The 14,782-nt window shown below is 35.8% G+C and overlaps 1 long non-coding RNA gene across 2 annotated transcripts in view; it reads left to right on the top strand.

Moving 5' to 3' along the window:
* LOC148114907 (uncharacterized) overlaps positions 1 to 14,782 on the top strand; it is a 37,194-nt gene that overhangs the window by 8,622 nt on the left and 13,790 nt on the right. The window contains exon 2 of one of the 2 annotated variants that reach the window (XR_015733368.1): positions 9,008 to 9,067. The exons of the other annotated variant lie outside the window; for it this stretch is intronic. This is a non-coding gene — a long non-coding RNA (uncharacterized LOC148114907). The remainder of the gene's footprint in view (positions 1 to 9,007; positions 9,068 to 14,782) is intronic. 2 annotated transcript variants of the gene reach the window in all.

Below are 14,782 nucleotides of genomic sequence, written 5' to 3'. Positions count from 1 at the left end.
TCAAATGCATGAAAAGGGGCATTTTTTGGTGTAATTTTTGTGGCCCGCCAGCAGCCTGCGCGGATCGTGGCTGATCCCGACAACGAGGAGGCTGGTGTGGGGTCACGCCAGCAGCCTGCACAGCTGGCGCTCGCATCGGCCAGCGAGGAGGCTGAAGAGGATGTGGTGCCAGAGGCAGAGACTCAGCCTGGGCCTTCAGAACCTCCAGAGGCTCCTTCAAGTGGAGAGAGCGAAGTGGAGGAGCCTCTCCTCAATGCTCGAGCATGCAGGGCTGCCAAAAGGCAGGAGTGGCTACTCAGGAGGAGGAGGTCTCCTCAAGAGTAAGATTTGAGGATAATTGGCCACTCCCTTAACCTATTTAAGTTGCACGCAATTAGTAATTTCTTGCTGGAAACAACATGTAATTATTACAGAGCATTTTTGAAGAGTGAGTGTCTTATTGTATCTTGTTTTCTGGGCTGGTTGCCAACCTTTGCCGGACTTTGTTTATTCTTGGTACGTTATAACTTTGATAAGGACCATTGGTGTGTGTCACAATCCTTGGGAATCCAGAGCTGGGGCAGAACAGTAATAAAAATAGTTTGCTCTAATATTGAACTACCAGCTACCATCACTTCTGTCAAATTTCTCAACAGGCTGGACTAGAAATTAGCACAACAGGCATTCAAGAATATAAACGCTCTTGATAAACAGTTATATTGTAGAAATGGTGATCCATTATGAATGAATGCCAATGACTTCTGTATTAAACACAATTCACTCAAGATTTAATTTTTGTGCCTATTTTTTCAGCCCATGCAGTATAATGGGTTTGAAACTACAAAAGTCTTCTTGGACAGACAGGATATTTTCCATCTATCCCTTGGTTATGTAATGTAGTAGTCTAGTTTCAGGCAGGTATCTACTGAACCTATGAGAACTATATTCTACAACTTTCTGCACATTGAGCTTGAAATCTGAATTTAGACAGGAAGAAGATGGCAATTTCCCTCTGGTCCAAGGCCGCACCTTTATTGTTACTGCCCTCCTAGAAAAGTTGATAGTAACTCAGAAAATTACTGAAAGGTTGGGGTGAAATTGTATGGCAAGAAAAAATCTGACAGAATTTAAGTCTCAAAATAAAGTTTCTATACTTACTAGGATTTAAAAAACAGTAAAAAGTTATACCATGCAAAATCATGTTTATCCGTGAATCAAAATTGGATTGAGACCATATACTTTTCATAAACAAAATACCTTGGGGGCTCTGTGAATGGCAGACATCTATGGCCAATGCATGGAAGATATTAGGCAAGGAATCAAGCCATATCAGAAGAAATAAAATATACATCCCTGTGCCCCTTCACGTGATCAATCTTTTCAAAAGCAAGAGACATTTCACAGACAATAGGTGTGTGCGAGGCCTGGCTGCAACTGTCCGAAAGTAAGCAGCTCCACCATCCCCCATCCTTACCTTTGTTTGATTTTGGGGATAGGTGATTTATACTGTTTTGTTTGTCTCTTTTATTGCTCTATTCATAATTTTTTATAAAAATATTTTTTTAAAAAAATAATGCAGTGTTAGTTCTGTTTGTATTGGAAATTAGCTTTGGAACAGTCACTTTCCTTTAATTTGCCTTCATGATCTGAAAGCAGGTACCAAGTTTCTGGAAAATGGTTTCTCAGTTTGACAACAAAAAGGCATGCACAACATAAATGGTCCTCCAGAACAGTAAAAAAGCAAATGAACTCATGAATTTTCTTGAAATATAAATAGATCATTTATGGGGTAGAAAATGGCCTTGATATGTTTAATGGAAGGGCCAAATCTGACAATGCAACCAGCAGATCTACAAAAGTTATGTTATTCAGATGGCTCCCAAGCCTATCAGGAAAACAGCCAATTCAGAACGGCAGGAGGAAAAAGCCTAGAGTTTAAACTCTAGGTCATAGACCTATATTAAGGATTTAATTTTGCACTATAGAAAAAATCTAGTCGAGTTTTCTCTAACTCTTCTGCCAAGTTAAGCAATTGTTGAATAAGGGGTTAGGCATATGAGATTTACTGCTGAGTTCTGGTTTGAAGCCTAACATATAAATGTGTGTTATTTTATTCTGTTGAAGCAATATGGATAGTAAGGCCAAGAGCCAGTGCGGTATGGTCCTCGTTGCATCCAAAGAATAGTCTCATTATTTGGATTGCATCACAGTTTCTGCTGTGAAAGGATGGAGTTTTAATTCTTATAAGTAAAAAGCAGACTGAGGTTTCATCAGCTTTTATCATTAAGATGTAGATTTTATGCACAGAATATATCAGTTATTTTTATAACTAATTCAATAATAATGAAGTACAATCAACACTGAATTTTCTACCCCTTTCTCCTTTAAAAGTCATCTAAAACTCAAGAAAGTTTACCATCTTTGCCAACAGCCAAATCTACTCACTCAGCTAAGGTGGAGTAACTTTAACCACCCAAGAAGTATAATTATCACCCTGAAATTCACTGTCTGGAATGTATTATTTATGTCATGAAATGGAATTTCTACATAATCATGAAAACAGTTAGATATATGGATTTACCAGGCTTTATTGGCACTAAGAATAACCAATGAGAAAGTTTCAGCAAAAGTTTAGCTTTTCCAAACAAATCCTAATTCTGTAGGATTTTTACTCAGATAAAAGTCTGGGGAGAAGATTGGGGCCCAGTGCTTTATTCCTACTTCTAGCAGTTCCTAATGTAACAAATACTCATTTTCTCCATGAGTTCTTGGAACAGTCTGAGCTGTTGTTATGCGGGGAAATGTGGGTGGTTATTAATCTGTCTTTTTCCTGCATATGAGTTGAAAATTGTAGTGATGGCTGAATACTGTAGCTTTGTGGCCAAATACAATCATTCCAATCGTTGTTGGCTCAGTGAAGATTGTCTATGTATGTTAAGGGGGAAACTAATGGTGCTTAGCACATAGTCTGGGAAGTAGATGGAAGCAAGAGTTTGATGTTTGGTATTTATAATAAGCAGAAAATATTGAGCTTGACAGTTCCTTTTTTTAATAGAATCATTGAATTGCCTAGAAATACACTACAAAGATTAAAATCAGACTCATTGCTAAGGTTCCCTGTGAAGTCTTACTAGAGAGCTCTGATTTCAAGCAGCTGGAGGCAAGGTGAGAAAAATGGAAAATTTGTCCACCCCCAGGCTCTGTGGAATGATATGTACAAATTATAAAAGAGAAATGTTGCAATTTAAGCTATGGTGAAGTTAAATCCAAAAATAAAATTAGTTTGTCTGCCCAAGAAAAACAAGATTATGGGAACTTGGGGTGTCCGCAGGGAACGGTAAAATAAAAGTTAACATGTTGGTCACAATGATGCAATCAAAACTGTGCTTGTTTTTATGTGCATTGTGCATAAAACATAATGCACCTAAATGCCAGGTGGGTATCAGAATACCCCTGATGTGAATGTAATAGAATACTGTCAATTTTGGAGCAGCACTAAAATCACAGATGGATGTTCTTCATTCAGAAGAATGATCTCCCTCAGGCACCTGGTTCTCCAGTTTTTCATTTCTCTCTCTCTCTCTCTCTCTCTCTAACCTTGAACTTCATTTCTATATTTAAAATTTGACCTCTGATGCAGGATTAAATAGCCTTAATCTTGGTTCCTCTTCTTATTACTGCTTCCTATCATGGATTTGTCATGTATAACAAAAAACCCTCAACAAATTAACCAACCAAATTAAAGAAGACATCAAATTATTGTCTGAAACTACACCAGTACCTTCCTGGTAATAAGTGTCAATATTTGAGTGATTTATCAAACAAACACAGATATACATTGTATGACAGTTGAATTGCTTTTCAGTAGTTCTCTGCTTTTAGATGTTGTTAATTCAATATACTTATCCTCAAGCTGCCTTATTTATTACTTTGCATTATAAATTCTATTTGCTAATATAAGACATTTATTGATCTGAGATAATGAACAATAGTTTTCAAAATTTAAAAACTTGTCATGGGATAGTTATGATTATGTTTTCTATTAAAATGGAAAATGATAAGAATAAGTTGCAATTATCAAGAATTTCTGGTAATTATTAGTTCACAATGATGTGGCTTTTTTTTTTTTTTTTGTCCTCTTCATCTCTGGCTGGCAGCTGTCCTATTTCCTTTCTTTAGTTTTAAGGAAAGGTGAGAGGGCATTTTGCATTGTCTGGCAAGAAACACTTGTCCCATGAGATAGGCAATGCCTTCCTACAGACAGGAAGAAAGTTTCACCAGACGGGATGCATTGTTCTCTCCCAACTCAAAAGTACATTTCATTGTCATCAGATAAGATTAAGAGAATCCATACCTGAAGATATTATTGAACTTGACACAATACACACTGATGAGGACACATCCCTGTATAGAAAAGGATGACTAATTAATGGAAAGCCTCACATAGATATTGCCTTCTGACACAAGATATTTAGCTGCCTTCTTACATGGAGCCTCAGCAGCTGCTTACATCTTGCTGATTATCTGGCCTTGAAAGCTCAGCAGAACTGGGGTTGCCTGAATTTCTAGGAAATACGAGGACTCCATCTAACCTAGATGAAAAGTTAAAAAAAAACCTGTATTAATAATATTGGAAGAAGGCAATGGCAGACTGTTTCTGAATTGCTGTCAAGAAATTTAATAGATATATTCATGAAGTCTACAGAAATCACTTGAAGAATACCTTATTTCACAGACATGGAACCTGTAACTCTGTATCACATACACAGAGTGTATGTGCACAATTTTGCAATGCTGAATCTTCAGCATGGATATAAATGCTGGAAATAATTTATCAAAGGCTGTACTTTAAAAAAATCTCACAATTGTATTTAATTTCAAAGGTAAAACTGGCACCAGGCGAGAAACTGAAAGTTACATTTGAAAGTTAAACAATTCTTGGGATTTGGAGATCCCAAGTACTTAGTATGGGATTCTTATTCTTATTTTTAATTATTATTTGGAAGAATTGGTGACAAAGTGGTATCTCTTTTTCATGCTTCTTATGCAAATTCTGGAGTTAATTCTAGAGAAGCTCCCTGAATACATAAAAAAGAAGGGAAATTCAATTGTAGATTCAGGTATTTCAAAAAGTGACCAGAAAGATCTCATGTTTGCAGTATGGATTCTTTAAAGCTTGATGACAAGAATGATTTGCTCAAAGCCTGACTTCATATATACTGTGTTTCCCCGAAAATAAGATCCTGTCTTATATTTTTTTGAACCCTAAAATAAGTGCTTGGTCTTATTTTGGGGGAGGTCTTATTATTTTGGGGCGCATGGAGCAAGATGGGGCTCCTCTTGCTGTCTTACCTGATTTCCAGCTCTGCATTTAAATATTTTTGGGGAGGGCTTATTTTGGGGCGAAGGCTTATTTTAGCGCATGCACTCAAAGCCCAATTGGGTTTATTATCAGGGGATGTCTTATTTTCGGGAAAACAGGGTAGTACAGTTGAAAGAATAATATAAATTCAACCCTGGCTATGTTTTGTTTCATGAATTTAAATATGTGTACTTAGAATCATGCCTTAGATTTCTATTACTGGATCTTTTATTTGTGAATAGCATTTGATTTATTCTGCTAATTGCTAAAAGGAGTGATGCCCTTTTCAGAAGAAAAATAACAGTATTTACATTGGGAATGAAGTTTAGAGTTGCCTTTTAGTCATTGTAGAAACAAGAATTCAGAACAAAAACTTGGACATGTTAGAAAAGAATCCATAACTTGGCAATCTAACTGAGCTTTCAGGCTAGAGCAGGCCTGTTAAACTCCCAGCCTGTGGGCCGGATGTGTCACGCATTGGCTACGCCCACAGCTGGTTTAGTGAAGGGGGAAAAAGTTCCGATACGTCACGTGATGCCTCTGTGATGGCATGAGTTTGACATCCCTGGGCTAGAGCTATATTTGCATAACCAGGCCCCTAAACGTCCCTTATCTGTTTCATGAGATAGATTTTGCTAAAAACTGTAATTTGATGCCGACAGTAGCTGGAAGAATTAGGCTGATTTTGCTTAAAAATAGCTAAGAAGAGTCAAGTCTGGGTAGTACTTGAAGTGGTCTCCAGGGAAACCCAGGTCCGTAGGCAAGATTGGGGAGTTGTAAAGCCACTTCAAAAGGAGGTTATGGCAAATGAGTTCTGTGCTGCTGTCAAGAAAATGACAGGATGTGTCCACGTGATCATCAGGATTCTAGCTCAACTTGAGAGATTTTTATCTACCATTATTTAAAGCTTCCAATTTCTCTTTAGTTAGACTGAACAAACCACATTGCTTCATCTCCAGACTACACAAGGATATAGTCGTTCCTTATCAAGGCAAATTGCTTTACCAGTGCTAATATTGAAAGATATTGTCTTGATGTCCCGGGAATTTTTTTCTAAAGTGAGAATAATTCAGAGAAAGAAACATAGTATAAATAATGTAAAAAATAAAAGCCCACCAATTAAATAACTGCTATAATAACAACTAAAAAATCCATACTTAAAGCTGGAAAAAATGTTCCTGTGGAAAATAAAAAGCAGAGTGGTTTGAATTCAGAAAAAGATGCCAACTGTAGCTCTGAATTTCCAGGCTCTGTGTCAGATTCTGTCAATGTTAGCATTATCCACAGAGAGCTTTATGTCCACGAGTTTAGCCTTTACTATGACTATTTTAAGAGAAACAGTAAAAAAATATGGCTTTTTTATCCATGAGTGAAACATGCATGTATTGAGCTAAAATAAGAGAATGGGAAATCATGGAAAAAGACAAATTATTGGATCCCTATTTCTGCCTGATCAACATACACAGGTTTAAAAGACATATTTGGTATAGATTATTTTAACAAGTGTAATTTAAGTCTCTGTTTAATCTGATCATTCTGAATTGAAGGCTAGATAATTACCTTCTAGTAACCATATGGACTCCAAAGCAATTCGTCAATGCAATTTCACAATAACTTATGTAACTCTTGCCTCCTTTATATGCAGTGAATATATTCAGAATAGGATTTTTTTCCTTACCAGTAGAGGAAATATAGTGAAGGCAGGGAAGGGAGTTGCCTTAGAGGGTGTTCATCAAACTCAAACTTGATATTCCCTTTCCATTCAGGAGGCTCTTCTCAAAGTCACTTAAAGGTCACCTTCTGAATGGACTATTGCATGCATTCCATATGAAGTTAGTTTGAAGAGCATCCAAAAGCTACAACTGGTGCAGAATACAGTTGCACAGGCAGTTATGGATGTCCTGTATAGGGCATATGTTAGACCTCTGATCCGTGAGCTGTATTGCTTGCCAGTATGCTTCCAGGTTTAATTCAAGATGCTGGTAAGTATCTATAAAATCTTTCATGGCAGTAGACTATTTGTAGGATCACCTTTCCTTGGTTACACCTATCTACCCCATTAAATGTAGCAGGAGAAGCATGTTCTGGGTCCCATCAGCTAGAGAATGTTATCTGGCAGGGCTCAGGAAAAGTGCCTTTTTTGTCATGGCACCCGCCTGTGGAACATCATTCCCCAGAGATCAGATTAGCCCCAATCTTACTGGCATTTTACAAGGACTTAGGGATATCGGTACATGATCAAGCATAGGAATCTAGATGTGCAGTAGAACCTATACAATATCTTAGAATTAGAATAATAGATGAAAGAGACCTTAGAGGTCTTCTAGCCCAACTTCTTGCTCAAGCAGGAGAGCCTAATCCAATCTCAACAAATGGCTGTTCAATCTCTTTTTGAAAATTTCCAGTGATGGAGCACCTACAACTTCTGGAGGCAAGCCGTTCCATTGATTAATTGTTGCCCTTAATTCTAGGTTAGATCTCTCTTTGATAATCTTCCATCCATTAGTGGTTAGGTAGTGGTTGTTGTTGTTGTTGTTGTTGTTATTGTTTGCTATTTTGACTTGTATCCCTACAATCAATTGATAAGTTGCACTATTTTTTTCCTTTTGTGTAAAGACAGATGCAAAGAATGAATTAAGCAGTTGCATTTTCTCCCAGATGCCTGTCACCTCCTTGCCATTTTCTCCAGTTAGTGGACCGATCGTTATATTGAATGTATATTATTTTTTATGGAATGTTGAATGTAGATTATTTTTAGAAGAGAATAGATGTAGCTCAGGGTTGAACTATGGAGGCCTTGGTGGTTTCTGAGCTTGGTTTTTGCTTGCAGATGTTTTATAAAATATCTGGAAGCAAACACCAAGCTCAGAGAGCAACAATGAATCCACAGATTGTTTTTTAGATTTGGCTGCTGATTCTATTATTTAGTTTGTGTTTAGTTTTATATGCTTTTTTATATGTTTTAAGATTGTACTTTGTTCTTTTTGTAGTTTTTAATTGTTGTAAACCACCCAGAGTCATGCATCTGAGATGATCTATGTAAATTGAATGAATAAATATATAAATGTCTTGCCCCCATCTTCAACAAACTTGATTAGTTTGGAATTTGGAATTAGTAGATTTGGAATAAATCTACTATATATATACACGGTGGTGCAATGGTTAGAGTGCAGTACCGCAGGTTACTTCTGCTGATCACCGGCTGCCAGCAGTTTAGCAAATCAAATCTCACCAGTCTCAAGATTGACTCAGCCTTCCATCCTTCCAAGGTGGGTAAAATAAGGACCCAGATTGTTGGGGGCAATATGCTGACTCAGTAAACCACTTAGAGAGGGCTATAAAGCACTGTGAAGCGGTATATAAGTCTAAGTGCGATTGCTACAGTATATCTGAGCTGCAAAAGTCAGACTACCACTAGATGGCAGTGAAAAATTCTATTTGCTACGGTGTCAAGTGGTTGTCCTGATGTTTGCAACCCATAGATGAGAACTGAAGATCAGAGTCCAAATAGAAGCTGCAATATAGCAGAACAGCCCATGAATATCTATGCATATAAAAAGATTGAATGAAAAGTAATGCCTCCAATGTTACACATTACCAAAAGATCACTGTACTTACATACTAGAATCTCTGATGTGTTCTTTAGAATCTCTTCTTTTATTTCAGTTGGTGAGAAATCACTGTGGGAAGAGGTGTTGCTGTTTGCAAAATGGAAGCTTGCAGCGAGTAAGTGCACTTTAAGCCATATAGCATTGAATTTTGACTGCCAAAGAAATCCTTCCAATTAAAATTCATCATCAAATGCAGGTTGTTCATAGCATTGATGTGAGTTCTGTGTGTTGCTAGGCCAAAAGAGGCAAAGATGGTGAATCAGGAAGAGTTCATTTGGGTGACCAAACATTTAATTAAACAATTGTGACAGCAAGCAACAAGTTTCCAATGAGAAAGGTTGATAAACTGATCAAGAACAATCAATAGTTTACTGAAAAGAATGTTGCCATCAAAGTAGATGTTTCATGGAAACATGCAAGTCACATTTATATAGTATCATAGAGTTATGCAACACCAGTTACTGTCAAACTGACAGCACAGATGAAAACTTCAAGATTGAATTAGATGACAATTGTGCTGCAGAAATCAAGGCAATAAATTTATTTAAAGCATTGTGACAGCTGACAACATGGATTCATCATCATGACCCAGAAATGAAACATCAGTCCATCAAATAACATCACAAAGCTTCACATTCAAAAACTTAATAAATTCAAATTTTGTGCTCTAACTGGAAAGCTCATTGTTGCAATTTTTAGATAGTGTTCTTCATATGGAGTTTATTGAACCTAGCACTACTATCAATACAGATCACTATATCACAACACTTAAAACTATGATAATTTAAAAAGAGTTCAGAAGCACAAAAGAAATTTTGCTGCAATATGATAACACTAGATTTCAAACCTCACAAACTACCCAACAGAGAATTGTGAAGTTGAATATTACCCCATCTGCCATGCAATCTAAACTTGGCACCATGCAACTTCCACCTTTTCCCAAAATTGAAGAAATTCCTTTGGGGCATCCAGGTGACTTAAATAAGGAAGTGGAAAGGACTGACAAGATCTGATTGAAGAGAGAAAGTTTGGCATTCTTTCATGGCAGTTTAAAGAAGCTGGTCCATCATTACCAGAAATGTGTAGCAAATGACAGTAAATATAGGGAAAGGTTTCTCCTGTTCAGTCGTGTTCAATTCTTAGCCGAGGGAGCCAGCATTGTCCGAAGATACTTCCATGGTCATGTGGCCAGCAAGACTATATGCTGAGTACATGGAACACTATCACCTTCCCACCAAAGTGGTACCTATTTATCTACCTATATTTGCATGCTTTCGAACTACTAGGTTGGCAGGAGCTGGGACAAGTAATGGGATCTCATCCTGTCTTGCAGTGCTTAGATCTCAAATTCAAGCTGTCAGCTTTCCAGCTGACAAGCTCAGCATCTTTAACTGCTAAGCTATCACACCCCCTGTCAGTAGTTACATGAAGAAGTAAATACAGGTAAAAAATAATATTTCAAGGATTATTTTCCATTTTCATATATTAAAATATTCCATTTAAACTATGGAGGAAAAAGCATTGCTTTTTATTTAAGCCACACAGAACCCTCTATGAGACTTTAGGATACGTTAACCTCATATAGGACTATGTTGATTTTTTTTCATGACAACAATATAACTTTTAACAGAATTTCCCATGCTTCTGGGTCTTCTAAGAAATTGGCACGTAGGAATTTCCCCGCACATTTTCGGCTTTATTTAATCAGTTTAGAACCCATGCTTCCATATAAAATGCTAAAAGGAGATAAAAACATTTTTAACATATAAAAAGAGAAGAAAACCAAAGTTAATGCATTTGCTGTTTTTTTCTACAGTGTAGCCATTCATATTAATCTATGTTTGCAAGACATGAAAGAAAGAAAATGTCATACTAAGCTGAGCAATTTAAAATCTCATCTCATGTATCCAAGTAAGACAATTAAGAAATCAGTACATATCACGCTAAATTTATGACAGGACAACAGGGTATTAAACAAGTAAAAATATTAGCATCCAAATTCAAAGGATTAATGATTGTCAGAGAAAACCTTTGTTTCAAACTTCTGATAAATACAAAGTCTTTTAATAATAAATTGATACAAATTGTGTATAGATGGTTATCTAAATTATTTGATGGAACAATTCTATGATTTGCAGTCATCCTTAGTTGCCACTATATGTTATATATTTCATTGCTACACAAACAATCTGAATATGACATTATGGTATATATTATTTACTTGAACTCTAATTAATATTCAGTATAATTGTGCACATGTTACAATATGTGTTTTGGAATATTTTATTTTATATTGGGCAATTTTTATTATTTTCACATATTTCCAGCATTGTTAAATAATGTTGGGAAATTGTCCCCTGAGGAAAGTTCAAGATAATATCTTTGAATCTGTCAGCCATTTGAAAAGACAAAGGCAACTAGGAATTACTTACACAATATATTAAACCTGGAAAAGGAAATGGAGAGCACAATTCAATTTGTATAATTGAAAAGTATGACATGTTTCTCAATGTAAAAATCAGCATATATGGCACATTTTCAACTTGCTTGGGAAACTACAGCAAACTCTTCTTTGTTTATATAATTTTATATGAACAAAACCATGTTTTAAAAAATATAAGAAATCTTTGACCCACATTTATAGAGAAAGTGAATTCAAAACACTAAGTAGTGTTCTATTTGTGAACTTCAACAATCATCCAGCTGAAAGCTGCTGAAGACAGAATGTTGTAACAGTTGGAGCCATTAGTCTTATTTCACAGTGGCTGATTTCTAGAACCAAGAATCATAATTAGTCCAAAATTTAATTTACATAAAATAGATAGCAATTTTTACTACTTTGTGGCCTTACATAAAAAATGCATTATTGGGCAAATTGGGCAACACATTCTGAAATCCTTCCAACTAATTAATTAATGTCTGTATTTTTATTAACATGGCTGAAAATATATATCAGTTCACATCAAATGTTATTGACCATTTTTCAAAGTTAATACCAGAATTTATTGATGTGGTTGTATGATAAGAAAAAATTGTAGCACAGTTGTTCTTTAAATACATCTTCTGGCTTCTCATTCTATATTGGCTTTTATCAATAAAAGTGCATTGTTTTAATTCTTAGTCATTTTCTTGAAAGCATGTAATACACAAGGGGAAATTTAGAGATGCTGTCAAATATCCCAGTATTGAGTTCTTTTCTCTTCTCTAATATGTAGAAAAAATTCCTTTATTTCTGGCAATACTACCTAAACCTTTCCCTGCACCTATCCCTGGTCAATGAAGAAAAAGGGATATCACAGCACGGATAGATGTAATTTTTCTTTATTTATGCCAAGGAATGTGATGACAACCAAGATAGCAGTGATATCTCCCTGGTAACAATCAATAAGGAAAAGGTTTAGCAGCCAACAAAGAGCAGCAGAATAATGGATCAAGAAAATACAAGACAGCAGCTTTCACAAATGTTCTTGTATGATAGTGCTACCCATCCAATTTATATATATATATATTTTTTTAAAAAAATGAACTGCATTCAATGGCCCATATCCTTTTTCCAGAAAGCACAGTATACTTTTATAATTTATTATACCTCTTTTTTCAAAGCTCTTTCTATTTCTGCCAAGGTTATTTTAACAACATACTTTAATAGCAACCTCATAAATATCACATAGATGCAAATTTTCCACATGTGCTTACATTGTGACTCCAACTGATAAATGTTTGAACTTAAAGTTCAAACATTTGATACAAACATTTGGACTTTTGAGCAAGCAAATGCAAGGAAGCCAAAACAAATCTAATTGTCCACAAAGTAGGATGGGAGATGCCACCTACAATTTAGAAAGAAGAAATAGTGTCATTACAGCCATGAGGGGCATCTGATGAGACCAAGAAGTAGACAGTGTCAGACACACACTTCTTTGGCTTTAGAATGTTGTTTCCAAACAAGAAATTTCACTTCTACAATCAGTGCAAGAGGTAGAAAACCAGCTGTCCTTGACACAAGAACTAGCAACACCTGTCAATAGAATTCAAACCACCTGTTTGGTCTTCCTTGGGGGATTTGGTCTGCAGCTGGTGTTGTGCGCTCCAGTCTTTTGCCTATATCTTTTTTACAACAACAAGGAAGAATGTGCTGAATATATAACACAGGTTAGATATTTCATGTAGAACAAGAGAGACTACAATCATTTTAGGCCGATGTTTTGATCGTGATTTTAAGATACGAATTTCTATTCCCATTTGATTTCCAGGTTTGTGCTAATTCAATGAAAGTGTAAAAAGCTAACACCATGTAGAATTTTGTTGTGAATTCTGCTGGAAGCATATCTGGGCATTCTGTTTTCACTGATTTTGCAATGGAAAAAAGATTAGTATCAAATTCTAGTAATCTTTGAATTTTTGTTTTATCAAAAATCAGCCCTTACTTCCATCACGCACACACCCCAAAGAAAAAAGCTAAAAAAGAAAAAAGCTAAAAAAATAAACCTATTAACAGCTGAATCAAATCAGTGCTAATCTTTACTTTTGAGAGAAATCTTAAAAAGTTGCATTACCTATGTAATATTTTGGAGTCTTAGATTTTCTTCCTTCCTGAAATTGAGAGCAAAAGTCACAGTTTCAAAAGTCACAAACAATTTGCTTATATGTAGTGAAAGCTAAAACAGATTGTTCCTAACTTCCTAACCCTTACAAATTAACTGTGCTTTTCCCATTCAGCCTTAGGATAATTATAAAATACATAATCAGCATCTTTAAAACCGTTCTAGTGCTTTAATTTCCATAAGGTTTAACTTCCTTACACTCAGTTGTAGAGCTCGTGCTGGTCTTGCTGCTGAATTTAGACTTCCAGAGGATCACCTAATTCCGAAGAAGCATATAATGGGACAAAGGCAGTAGTGGGTTTCAAATCCCGATGCTACTGGTTTGCTATTGGGAGCGTGCAGGTGTGCTCGCTCGCTTCATGAGCACGCGGCACTTCTGCACATGCGCAGAGCATTTTTGATGACATCTGGGTGGGTGGGCAGAGCCTCCTGCCGCTGCCACTACCGGTTCATCCAAACCAGGGTGAACCGATAGCAACCCACTACTGGACAAAGGCAAACAAATCCAAGGGCCAGCAGCACATGCCAATATCACTGATATTGTGACCAACTCTTCCAACAATAATTACAATAATAATAATAACCACCATTGCATCATTTATAAAAAGTTACTATACAACCCATGATCTATCAAGTCCATTTCAGAGATATTTCCTTATCAAACAATGTAATAGAAAAGTTCTTAAACATTCTTTAAAAAATAAGAACTTCTGATATACTGCCTTCTCTGGAAAAGTTGGGATTCATTCAGAGATGCATCTGCCTTAAAAAATAGCTCATGTTAAACTGTATAGCATAATCAAATATTATCAGATGAATAGTTTTACAACATTTTGTATTATATCATAAATAATTTTATGATAATTTTTATATCATAAAATGTTTTATAATATTTGTCAAATTTCAATTCTATGAGAGCCATGAGTCCTGGATTTTGGACACATTCCATAAGCCCATCATATGAGAATCAAAAATTGTTGCTCTATGATGCAGCAATTCACCAGTTAAAAGTTATGGGAGCAAATGTTTTAGCAATATATAGATAAATGGGGGAATGAGCCAGACCCATTTGCCTTTTTTAAATTCTACATGCTTACATGCTACATGCTTTCTACATACAAAAAAATCCTCTCAAAATAAACAAAATTTCATTTCATTCTTTTAACCATGAATTACAATAATAATTAAAGAAAGTTTAAAATGCACATATTCAGAATCTTGTATCA

The sequence above is a fragment of the Pantherophis guttatus genome, chromosome 3 (assembly GCF_059756535.1).
Source record: "Pantherophis guttatus breed Tessera chromosome 3, ASM5975653v1, whole genome shotgun sequence".
Classification (NCBI taxonomy): Eukaryota; Metazoa; Chordata; class Lepidosauria; order Squamata; family Colubridae; genus Pantherophis; species Pantherophis guttatus.
The sequence above is the reverse complement of the archived record's forward strand: the minus strand, read 5'-3'. Positions and strand labels throughout refer to the sequence as shown.